Source organism: Ceratina calcarata, unplaced genomic scaffold (assembly GCF_001652005.2).
Source record: "Ceratina calcarata isolate Rehan_Ccalc_2016 unplaced genomic scaffold, ASM165200v1 scaffold158, whole genome shotgun sequence".
Lineage (NCBI taxonomy): Eukaryota > Metazoa > Arthropoda > Insecta > Hymenoptera > Apidae > Ceratina > Ceratina calcarata.
This window is the reverse complement of record NW_017137065.1, coordinates 33,653-47,539: the sequence shown is the minus strand read 5'-3', so window position 1 is coordinate 47,539 and position 13,887 is coordinate 33,653.

The following is a 13,887-nucleotide window of genomic DNA, read 5'->3' as shown; positions in this document are numbered from 1 at the left end:
TTTATGATCAGTCGGAAACTTCTACTCATTTTCCGCTTCGTATTAACTGCATTTTTTGCAATTTGATGCAACCTTGTGTTTATAAAAAGATTATTCAAAGCTCCTTATATCGTTATCTGTACTTCGAATCTGTACTTAAATTTATAGTTATCTATAAATAGAAAGCTATTAATGTTGCACTAAAAGGTCAAAAAGCTATTTAATTACAAGCAATAAATTATTTATAGCGAATGATTAAACTGTAATGTGTAAACAGTAGTATAAGTTATATCTGTACAATTTACATGCAAAACTCTCATTTTCAAATATCATATGATCTTATTAATGTTTACATAACGGAGACTGTATATAAGAAGGGGTGTGGTCAGTGCAGTATCAAGTGTGCTTAAAAGTGCACCTGTGACACCTGTCGTAACAACGATTTGACTGATCATAGCACGTTCATATATTATAATCAAATAATAAAAAACTAGCTGTTGTCATTTCAGAGACATTTTTGGCACCGAGCTTCGGGACTATACATAGTACTTGTTTAAATTACTTTATGTCAAACACGATTTCACAAATAAACTCGTAAACGACTCAATTACAGTGCATTAAATCGTTGCTCAGGAGACAGTTTCGCGATGGACGAGCGTAACGTAATTAGCGGCGGATAATTAACGCGGCGATGCGACAGGACGCGCGATTAACAAGAGACAACGCATCGATGGGCATTGTTCGCCGCTGACAATACTTAAACCCCGGCCCGATTTTGCGTGGGCCCGTGTGTTCGCGTTAACAAAGCCGTGGATAATCGACGCTAAAAGGCAGACAACACCTACATTGCACCTGACGCGAGCCGTTGAGCTCGTTAAGTCCCGTTGCGAGCGCGCGTACCCGTGAGCGATTGGTAAGCCCTCGATTGATCGATCGACGAATTATTCCGTGCTGGTTTTTCGATTCTTTTTTAGTGTTTTGTCTTGCATATAAAAGTCTTTATCACATTCAATCTGAGAAACATGGCAAAATGTATAATAATTTAATCAACGCTTATTTTGCATTAAAGGTTGTTCTTCTGTTTGAAATATAATTTTATTAAAACTAATAATGATTTATTATAACATGTCTTACTGCGTAATTTACTATAATCTTTCAATTATCTATAATGATCATTAATTCGAAACGTTTGCCAAATGTTTCGATAACACAGCGCCCTAGTTGCACTTTTAACGCGCACGGGGTATAACGGAAAACCACAGCATCCCTCGTGAAACAACACGGTTGCTTCACGGAAAACGAAAATTCCCCTGGCGACGATTACGACACCTCGGCGGGGGCCGATCGGGTTTATCGATGGGTAGATACCTACGAATCGAGTACGCGAACCAGCGCGTGCAGTTTTCCTCGTCAGCGCTTATGCAAAGCCTCTCGCGTCGGTGCGGTGCAACCAGTCTCCGTGGTCCTTGAATAATGCATGCGATATTCGCGCGGCCGCAAATGAAATACACCGATCCCGCCCGTATAGACTGTATACTATACGCTTGTACGCGGGATGTACTACCGGAAATCATGGTGTACTATACGATGGAAAAGAAAATTGTAGGATGTGCACAGCCACGGTATAAATATAGTCGAGTATCTCTCAGATAAAATTCGTTTCATGCAAATTGAGCCATCTGTATAAACGAAAAGGGGGTGAAGGTTCAGTTCTCCATACAAGTGCCAATAAATATTCGTTAATTGAATTAAATTTTCCTGTTATGGACTCAATCGATCACGCAGTTTCATGCATATCAAGAGTTCGACGTTCACCGCGTGGGATCATAGGCTAAGAGAGGTCAAAAACGCTGAAGCAGGTACAGGCTATGTATGCACGAAGCAGACGGTTCCATTGTCGGAGCTCGTGAGCGCGTTTCGGCTCCGTCCGCAGGTGGAACCGCACGGTTATTAGAATGATTTATACGCGGTAGACTGTCGGCTGGAACTCTCGTGAAGTCGAGTCTTACTTCAGGGTGGCGTGTCCACCGTCGGCGCTGGCGTTGTCCGCCTCCCGGTGATCCTCTCGTTCTCCCTACCTCGTTTCCACCTTCCTTTCTCTGCCAGCTTTCTCGCTAAGTCCGTTAAGTATACGCCTCGCGTACCTAAATTCTCGTTTAATTCGTGGCGCTCGTTTTGCGGCAATTTGCGTCGCGTGGATCGCCGACGGCCCGAGAAAAACTCTTCTCACGATTCCTCGTCTGCCCGGGGATCGATTTTCAACAAACGAAGGATCGTATATTAAAACTGAGCTAACATGTGTAATCGGTTGAAGACAATTCATCAGAAGTTTATTCATGATTCAAATCATTTGATTCGTCAGAGTTCTACTTATGAATTCACTGTGTTATTTACGCCTCTAAAAACCTGGAATCATCATAAGAAATCGACACATAAAAATATAATTTCCATCGGTAGGGGTGTTCATGGAAATCAGAATCGAACGAGCACGTGTAAATTGCCGGGAACGCGTGGAACTGTTTCATGCATACTTAACAGTCGTCACGAAACGACAGGAGGGCAAGAGGGGATGGTGAAAACACGAGAGACAAAATCGTGGTGGCGGCGCGAAAGAGGGTGGCAGGCGGGGTGAACGCTATCATTAGAGACGCCTGCGAAGACTGGAAATAACAGTATATGGTAATACCAATGACGGTTACGCACGCTTATTGCCGTAATACTCGACAATAATTGCCAGGTCTGCCGGCATACATCAAGCGACGTCCGACGCGGCGTGAACCGTCCGAATGAAACGTCCACTTTGTTACATTCGCCCGCGTGGATTTTAAATGGCCAACACGTGATGTTGGCCTCTAACACGTGATGTTGGTCCTCCTTGGCACGTGAATATTCGACGTTATGTACAAATTAACGGAACACAGTTTCTGTAAATCACGTGTTTTGAATGAATTACAATTACAAATTATGTGCACTTTATGCTTGATCCAAATTTTTTTTTATTTTCTATTTGAGCAAATGTGACATAAAATTTATGGTAGATTATAAGCATTAAGCTCAGTCAAGAAGAAATGCTTATATGGGTTTACCCCAGAGACTCAAAAAATTGTAAAACAAACTATTTTACAATAAAATATGTACTTCTTTCTCATTTTATATCTCGAAAATGTTCAGATATGATTTACACTATTAAGACATTAAATAACCCGGACTTTATTCTACATTATCACAATCACGTATCACGCATAGTAAATACAATTATAAAATCATTGAATTATAAATGATATGTCACGAGAGCATGAAGATATAAATATTCACTTATGCAGCGTATGTAATAGCATGTAATCGATTGGAATGAGACAGTTGAAGTAATTCGCATAAAAATTACGGATAGCCGTTTATCGGATTTCGAAATGCAAGCGTGGAAAACAACGTTGTGACGGGTGTTAATCCAGGAAAGTCGGGGGTTAAGCAGCTTGGGAGAAGCTCCCCAGTTGAAACGCGTAAAATCGCGCGAAGGATTTAACCCGGTGATGTTATTAATGTTCGCAATACCGTTACCTTGTTATTTAAGTGACTCGTGGGCTCGCGAAATACCCGGATCAAATGTGTGAACCTTTTATTTTCCTTCTCCCCCACTCGCTTCAGATTACATCGACGAACCGTCGAGAATAGAGGAACGTTTTTAGAAAATGTTGTCATTTGTGAATCGTTTATATGATCTGCAATTTTGGAACGAACTTGCTCGTCCCAGACGAAATGAGATTCTGTTCCATTATCATTTGGTCTAATATGTCGTTTTCTATTCATTTTATAAACATATAGGGTAGGTTAAGTTATTGTGCTCACGTTATATGTGTATTATCTAGGAATTGTTCAGTGATTTATGTGATTGATCAATTGCTTCAGATATTGCTAGCAAAGTAGAGAAACACTAAGTACCACGATTACAAAAGTTCTCAACCCTCGAGGAGTAAATTCCAACAATCCTATACGTACATGTGCCGAGGAAGGTTGAGTGTTTCGCCCGAAGGGAACAGGTCGCCCTCGAGCTAGCCCGTAAATTTTTTTCTCTCCCAGGTCGGGGAAAGAGGCCGGGGTGCCGCGATCGGGAAATTTCCACGAGGGATCGTTACAAAACTTTTAACGGGTTCGAGAGGCGGTCTCGAGTGTGCGGGGGCGGCAAGTTCCACGTTACTGCACTACCTCGTAGCTGCGCTACGGGGCGAAGGAGGCGAGTGCATGCGAACTTTTGAAGAACAAAATCAATTATGGAACGGCCGCTTTTATGCGCCGCGAAGTCGACGAGTCCCGGCTAGGAGGGTAGCTTGGCGCGGGGACGAAAGGGGTTGGAGAAGAGGGTTGCGGAAGAACGGACGCGGTCCGCGTGATTATCGGTCGGAAGTTGCCAACTAAAGTAATTCGCCCTTGGCGGCGTGTATTTGGGATTACCCCGCGGATTACGCGCGGTCATATTTTTTTCTCTCTCTCTTCTTTCTTCCTGAAATAATGGACCAGAATGAATTTTATCGACGCGAGATTACCTACTCGCGATTATCTCACGGCGTCTTTTGTCTAGACGGGGATTGGTTTTTAAAAACACGGTCTCATCTGTAGAATTTTCCGACCAGTTTTCTACTACGTTCCAACGTAAGATTTATCTTTTCTTCTTTATCGTTTATCATTCGTTAAAATTAGTTCTGACGAGAACGTCACGTCAGTATAAAATGATTTATGTAAGTGATAAATGAGTTATAATATAAGTACGTATCTAAGAATGAAATGTATCCGATAGATTTCATTCGTTTGATTTTATTTATACAGAAAATCTCAATTCGTTTTACACGTTACGAGAATTACACTGCTATTAGAGGAGGCGACGGGACCATCTCGACAACTGGTTCTCAATAAAAAGAACCGAGCGGACAGGATCGTAAAGGTTTTCGAGGGACGAAAAAGGGCTCGTTTTTCTTGCGTCGGGTCGTGCCGCGCGATGAACGCGACGAAATTACGGACGTCGACGGTCACCCTTGTTCCCCGTCGTAATAGTCGATGGACTTTGATTCGAGGTCGTACGTAAAAACGTAAAGTGGCACCGCTTACACTTGCACAGAAGAAGAAGAGGAGGAGGGCGAGGCAGAAGAAGAAGAAGGAGCGGCTTTCGGTAGACGCGCTGGCTGGCGTGTTTTTAACGATAATTCTCTCTTATCTGCTCGCAGCACATGCTCTCGCCAGAGTTCTGCGTGCCACTGCCCTCCGTTCGGTATCCGCCTGGTAAATCGACCGATCTAAGACGCAAATTGGATCCAGAGCCTCTCTCTCGCTTGGTTAACTAGCACTGGTTGTGAAGCGATGAATCCCTCTTTCGATTACGATCGGTCGGGGAGACATTTTATAATTATTTGTCAAATACTTAATAAAATTCTTGGTCACATTCGAATATCATCTTTTCGTTTCTCTATTCAGATTTCATTACTAATTCGTAAGTCAATTATCCCAACAGGCATTAAAATATTACAGACAAATTTATATTATTGTTATATTATTATATACATTTATGTAAAATATACGACATACTTTTATATCATTATTTAAGATACAATATAAGTTGCTAATATTAAATACATGCGAGTTTAGATCTGTTCAATTATTATTGAATCTTGATTTATTTTATAAATGTGTACCTTACTAGGTGTGGTGATAGGGTCTTAAGATAAGGGATTGGAAATGGGTTAGGTTGACCGAGGTCAGCTAAGGTTCGTTTCAAAGGATCGCCGTTGATGCAGTGCAGATAAGCTATATCTACTGAATGTTCTCGGATAACCTCGACTATAAAGCGGTTCTAACGTAAAACACAAATAGCTCGAGCAAGAGTAACGTTCCTATCTAAAAATAATGATTGATCAGAATTATTGAGTAGTGAGTCATTGCCGATTCGTTGATCGACGTATACATTGTCGTTTGATTTATCGCACTATTGTTTCGACTGTTCGTTTTGACGTTGTTGCATTTTCTTAGAAGCAATACTTCTTCGTCAATCAGTTATGCGACGATGATTGTTTTCTGTCGAGAGAAAAAAATTCTTTTTATGCATATAATTGTATTTTAGACAATAAATCAAGTAAAAAATATTAATTGATTTAAAAGTTCTATTCGGATATTCTCTGAGATATTTTTCTGTCATCTTTTGACATTAATAAATATGAAAATGGAACGAGATTATTGGAATTTTAATTTAGACAGTTTACGCCACTGGGCAAAGATAATATGAGAGCACAAACGGATCTCTGTCCGAGTGCATCTACATGTATAATTGCCTTGAACATGTTCTACCACCACTTTTGTATCAGCATTGACTGGTTTAGTAAAAAACATGCGATATAAAGGACATCAAAAGATCCACATAGACAGCATGAATAAAATGATTTCATATTCCAATTACTTATCTCGTATTCGACGAGTACCGATGAAAAAGGTCCGCAACGAGTTACAACGTATACGTGACGTTAACTGACTCCGGCTGATATCATCGGCATCATTAATTATCAGTTTCCCCATCTCGTCGACCGCGCCGCATCAATGAAATTTAACGCAATCGAGCGCATATACAATACATGTACCAGGTGTACCTATGTTCAACGCGATCATTATCGTAAACGAATTACCGACAATAATTGTTTAGATGTCTGACAAGTTACTATAGAATCTCCCGTTACAAAATTGCATAACTCATGGACTATCCGAGCTGAAGAACGAAATTGTAATCTCCCATTTGTTAACATCTCGTAATAAATTTTGTATTCAAAAGCGACATTCTTGTTCCGTTTCGAATTAAAAAACATAATCAATTAAATTCATGTCATATATCCCATTTATGCATTTCTCCATTGAAAACCGGTCATTTTTACTGGTTTGATAGTTCTAGTGTTAATGAAATCTACAAAGAAGACTCAGTTTTTCTGATAATCTACTACTATTAAATATTTGAGAATGAAATATTGGAAAAGAAATCCTTTTCTCAGATTCATGAGATCACGCTTCACAAATTACTCACTATCTTCGTTGACAGAAAACAGTCCCCATGACACCGGAGAACCACTTAAATATCTATGTACACCCAACAGGACCGCCCAAAATCGTTCGTCAACCCGTTTGGAATAACACGGATTCACAAACGAGGCAGTGTGTTCGTGAGACACCCTCGTTTTTGTCACCGGTTTAGCCCTTAAGCTGTTCTTGCCAAGCTGTCTGTGATCTTTGGTAACACGAGAACGAAGCATTGCACCCTCATCGCAAGTTGCTCGAACACCCTTGGGACTAAACGGTGCGTAAACTAAACCTACGCACGCTTCACGTATCGTCTCGCGGTCGTTGCACACTAGCTTCATTCATAAACCATTCTGCCTTCAGAGGAATTAGTAGCATTTTCTTAATTTCAAGTAAGAGCGTTGCACGTACATCTCGAATTTAAGTTTCTTAATAAATGAGATCATATACATATTTACTTGTTCAATATTCACTTTGTATGAATTTAGATGGGAAGGGGTTATTGACCATTGTTCAGGTCATGAATTGGGTACCTCCACGTGGTGAGACCTGGATTGGTATATTTTTTAGAAACGATACTAAGCGAGAAACTACAATAATTTAGAATTTTTGTATCTTTATCTTTCAATAATTTACGACGAATTAAAAAGAATCTAAAAAAATGCAGAAAAATGTAAAAAAGGAATTTAGCACGAAGGGGTTCGAAGCTCGTTGAGACGGAACAGATTCACGTCGTTGGCACGAGCGGCCTACTTGGCCGCACCTAATATAACAACACGGCCGCTTCGATCGGAGCGCGACCAACTTTATGGTGTAAACAGACTACCGGGCGAGGCCCGTCACTTCGCGGATAAACTCACCGTGACAGAGTGCAGGTCCCCCAGGAAACGGCCGTCGACGAAAATCCCGGGCTGCCAGTCCGCGGGAATCCCTTTTCCGTCGAAAGAATCGTCGACAAAAAAGGAAGAGAAACGGACAAGCGAGATCAATTTTCCAGTGGAGACCTCGAGAGAGCCACGAGTGCTCCTCTGGAGAAGATTCTCAGGGAGTATAGAATTCTGAGAAGGCCAGACGCTCCTGGGAATTGCTTTCGTTGAGAATTTTTCAAGATTCTTCATGTGGCAAACTGAACTTCATGTTAAGTAGAAACGTAAAACGACTATGTAGACAATTGCAAGTCTCTTACAGTTCAATAAAAAAATACCAAAACTATATATTGAAATATTAGTAATTATACGTTAAAAATTCCTTACGACTAAGAAAAACAAGTCGAACAATTTTATAAACCTTATACTCCTTTACAATTATCATTTTTTCTAAAAGTTCATTGACTGAAATATTGGACACAGCTTTTTAATACATATCTTAAACTTATGGCTCATACAATCTTAACTTTGTATCATAAGCATAATTGAAATAAACTTCAATGCTGCACCTAATGACTGCTCATATTGTATTTTTTCACGATATTTAAAGGAAGATGCTTATACAAAAATAGAGAAAATTCATCTCGTTTACTGAAAGAGAATGCATATTTATAAACGACAAACATCTATACGAAATTGTTCCACTTTAGCAGGTGATAACTCGTTCGAAGAAATGATACGGATCAGATTTACGGCGTTTCGACTTGGACTCGCGTGTGGCTGCTAGCGGTGACGTAAATTCGATCAATAAATTACTATATTCAAAAGGGGTTAGACGTTATACAGTGCACACACGGCGGACAATGGTTGTCGATTTTCGTAATGGTCGTCACAAAACCGGAGAGGAGAGGAGGGTTCGGATTATCGTTATCGTTCTCCACTGTTGTTACGCGCGGACCGGCTGCCGTTCAGGAGTGTCGAGCAGGCAATAATAATTAATGTTAAACGATAAAACGGGTTCATCAAGTGACACAGACTGATCGATGTCATAGGCCGGTTGTCTTAGCCTTAGCCGATAACCCTTTCCCGTGACATCGTGACGGGCCCTCGTTATCGTTTCCACGAATGGCTATTACACGATCCGAATTCTTTTTCTCTCGAATCACAAAGCCTCACTCGCGTTTTCCAATCATAAAAATCCTTTCAATTCTACATTCACGTACGTATTATTCTAGCTGTATCTAATCAGCAAGGTATACTATATTCAAATATCTAAACTATAAGATGGCAATTTTTCTCTAAAGGATATTCAGTCTCTCTTACAAAGAAAGCATCTCGTACCTTGACGGTGTAAAGTAATCAATCGATAATATAATATATCCTTCATCCTTATACACCGTCGATTATTTTACAGAAACCTCTGAATGATGTTAGCGTGTGCAGTAGCATAAAAATATTTTATTCATCTCCCTTCCGTCTTTTTGAGTGAAATGGTTCTTCGCTAAAGTTCATGAAATGCTAATCGTGTTAGACGTTTGGTGTCATAGAACGCATAGCAGGCGTTTGACGTGACAGATAATAGAAAATGTCCATAAACAGTACGGTTTATAGCACTGTAATCTATACTAAGAAACGTGGTGGCGATAAGGTACTAGTGACGAGTTTGCGGAGACTTTTGCGACGGCAAGGAGATATTTCCTCGAAACGTAAATGACCTGAAATCTTCTTTAATCGAACTGATTAGATTAGGTTTCGTAACCTATCGGAGCAAGTGACAATTGACTCGTGGAAAATATTTTTGGCATTGTAGGGTCACGTGTTGTTGCGACATATTCTGTATAGCGAAACGCGTCGAGATATAAACCTTTCGATTAAATAGGAGAAGAAAAAAACAAAATAATTTGTATTAACACTTGGCGTATCAATTACAAATAAAATAACATTTTCAATAAAATGTTTTCCCACTGACGGAACAGTTTCAATAAAGATATATCCGAACCACGTTTCAATTAACTTTATTTCAGACATGATGAATATTATATTCCACTATGTGCCTTAATCACTCAATTTATTTTTGCACGAGATTTATTTCACTCACGCGAATGTATCTGTTTCAAACATTATTCCATGCTCATGATCAAATTACTTATTGATATTTCAAGTGAACCTGCAATTTGTTCATCACCGCTGTAGCAGTTATTAAAATCTCGAGCTATTATAAATATAATTTTGCTTTTGTTAATAAGATTTATTACCGTCGAGTGCACGATATGGATAAAAATATTGGCTTCAGCTGAGAAATTCTGGAAGATAGGCAATAGTTATTAATGAGTGCATATTGAACGAAAAAGGAATAACAGTTGTGATTTAGGAAACAATTAAACAGGCTCGATAAGGAGAATGCTGTGTTCTTCCGGTATGTACTATCTGTTTACAGGAAGACGATATTCTATTAAGCGTAGGGCCAAGTATGTAGTGTCACGTCGTCGGAAGCGTCCCCAGAGGATCAACCCTTTGCCGGTCTCTGCATAATCCACGAGCCCGTGGAGACGCAGGAAATTAGAGGACCCTTTCCGCCCTCACTCACTCTCTCTCTCTCTGCCTCTATGCCTCTCCCAGATTCGCTCTGATCGCAGATGATTTAGGACGGAATTATCAAGAGGAATCCAATAACGAGGACCGCTGGTATACGCGCCGCAATGAATTAAGATTCGAATCATCCCCTTTGACCAACACATGCCCCGCAGCCATTGCGAGTAGCCAATAGCTGTAGTTTATTTGCGATGGAATTAGAAATTAAGGGATTGTGATGAATTTTCTTCGAAACGATGTCGAGAATGTAAGAAGATAAACATGTTAATTTGTGAAGTTCATTCGGAATGTTCTTAGGTTCACAAAATGAAATATGCAAATACGGAATGAAGTGTCAACACAGTGCTTGTGAAATTTAAAGCTTGGATATCTCTTAGGATTTGTTGCATGTTGCATACTTGATTTCCTTCGGAACAACTTTACTCATTACCAAAATATTTTATTAGACAACTAAATTTATGATTCTACACATACAATAAAACGACACGAACCTGGTTGTCAGCCTAATAATACAGTCCAACAAAAACCCGTTTCGTATTTTCTGTAATATTCACTACGTGATTTTTATGGAATTCCTGCTGAAATCAAATCCGGAAGCAGAATTGCTGCTTCCGAAAAATAGCGATTTTTGTAAAAGTATTATTTTCTGGACAAATAATTAAATTTTTCTGTACATGGTTTCATTATCAGCGTGCATTTCATGTACATGGTTTCATTATCAGAAATTTCTGCAGAATCTAGTACTGTGTAACAAATTCCTGCTGGATAACGAAATTTTCACGAAATCCTATGAGAATTATGTAACAAGTATTGCAAAAGAAATTTCGAATAATTGAAATCTCCAGCGCATCCTAATCTATATTAATTCACAGATACCAATATAAATCACGGTAGAGTGTCTCAGTGTAAGATCGATAACGCGATCGTTTCTCAATTTTTAGCATTGTCCAGGAGAAGGGAACGGGAAAGGAGGGCCGAAGTTGTTATGACAGTCAGCGGCGGGCCATCCATCAGCGAGATTCGGTCTCCACGGGCCGAACGCGGACCAACTTATCCAATATTTAAGGTTTTGTCCCTGGCGGCCCCCGACTGATATATCACTCGCATTAATATATATTTGCGGGGGAGATAACTCTGCCCGTAAAGGAGGAACGTCATGAGGTGGCGCGCGGGGGGCTCGATGACCGGTCGCGTAAATGCCCTCGGCCGAGATTCGCAGCTCCTTCGCGAATAATGGATATCCACGTTATTTATTGCGTCTTGTCTGGAAAAATGAGGCAGTCCGTTCGTGTACATCATTGCTATGCCTTTTCACATTTCCTTCTGATGAGACAAGCGGTCCAATCAAGGTTGTGTATACTTAAAATGTATTCTTCTATATATGTACTCTTTGATAGTTCAAGATCTTGAAAAATATTGTATAAAAAATGATATACAGGGTGGTTCATAAATAATGATAGGGAGATAATCTACATAAATACTAATAATTATTGGACTATCCGGTATAATTATCACCCAAATTTTTCTATAAATATTTCTTACGTTATAAATTATGAATTAAAATAAATTATTTAACTGAATCACGGTGCGACATAATCAATTGATAAATCATTGAAGCTAATAAGAGGGGAACATCGATATAAATTAACACTCTGCGGTCTAGTTTCATTTGCAACTCCGTGACACAGTGTAATTTGGTTGGCGATGGGACCAGCTGCCCGGTGTTGAGATCAATTAGTATGTAAATAAACTGACGACTGATCATTAAAACTAGTGGTTCACGCGTTAGCGCCTGAGCCAATTTTCGGCCATCTTTCTCGTTTAATGGATTATGCAAAGTGTTTCACAACGCGCTTACATCGCGTTAAGAGTAATATTCATTACCCAAACAAATTTCTCTTCATTTTTCTTATGCGTGATCCTTTTATGATTATTTATGAAAAATCATATACATTATTTGAAAAGCTGAGGGCAACAAACGGTCAGTTGGATTTCGATGTGGCTCTAAAAGAATTAAATTTCTTAGTTAGTTCGGTGCAACAAACGGTCATATCATATCGTAAGCCATTTATGACTGTTTATTGCCCCGAACAATTAAAAAATCCAAATGGGTAGTCACGTAAAAGTCGAGCTGACCGTTTGTTTCCCTGAGCTCTTCATTTATAGATTTTTATTATACATACACACATAGAATCATGTACATAAGAGCTACGTAAAATTCTTTACATAAAATTAAATAACTGCTGTACTATACGTTAACTTTGTTTTTTATAAATCATGGCAGCTTCTTCAAACGAATTTGCACAACCAGGCTTAGTCTTTTCCAATACTGTATATCTAAATTTTTCATCTTTCCACAGTAAGCAAGGATGAAGTGATGAATGACTGAAGGTCGCGATGCTGACCCACAGGTGGATCCTGCTCAGTCAGTTCTTTCGCACCAGTCGTTTACGTCACAGGTGCGAAGTTCATAAATCGTGAATGCAGTTTTGACCACAAATTTGTCGTGCACAAAAGAAAATTTGAAACCGAACACACAATCTTCTATTGTTCTATACTCTATACAGTTACAGGAAACTTGATTTGTAGTTCTTTCTAATTTACATTTTCATATGTTAAATAAATAGTTACATACTGTGTAATCCGGGACATAAATACTAAATTCCCGACAATTCAGCAAATTAAAGATGGAATCGCGTAATTACCTCTCAGCCAGCTAACGAGCAATTTTCACATCGTTCAGGGTATCTGCTTGCGCGTGTCGAACGCGAGAGAGAAAGAGAATGCAGAAAAACGGGCGCGCAGGAGACTTTAAAGAGCAAAACCATTTAAACGGGCCATCGTTCCACAAAATCGGTGATATCCGAGTAATCGAATCGATCGCTTCACCGTGTAACCATTCAATCCCCGACATGTTCCGTCGCATCGTCGTTGTCGTTCCTTAAACGATGGTCCGCGTACTCCTGTCGATTTCGGGGAACGTCATTATCCATTTTTGCGAATTCCGCGGGAATCACTGCCATGCGGAAGTCGCGTGTAATTGTGGGACGACGTAATTACCGCTTAAACTATCGAATTTTTGGAGATGGCAAAAAGAGAAGAGCCAATTATTTTGTACGAAGACCAATCAAATGCAAATTAAATCTCTTTCTCTTTGCCGCTTCAACATGACAATCTTTCATGACTTACAAATTAAACAGGTGATTGAATTACCGTATTGGCAATAGTGAAAAAAATATTGGAGATTCTGCACTCAACGTTTAGATCGAAATTCAAGCCAACGAAGACTGTAGTATTTATTCAGTTCAATAAATAAATTAATATGCTAGTTTTATTTTATTTTATTTTACGTATCGTTTATGTACGCATACGTTCAGTAAATATATTAGTTATTATTTATTAAAAG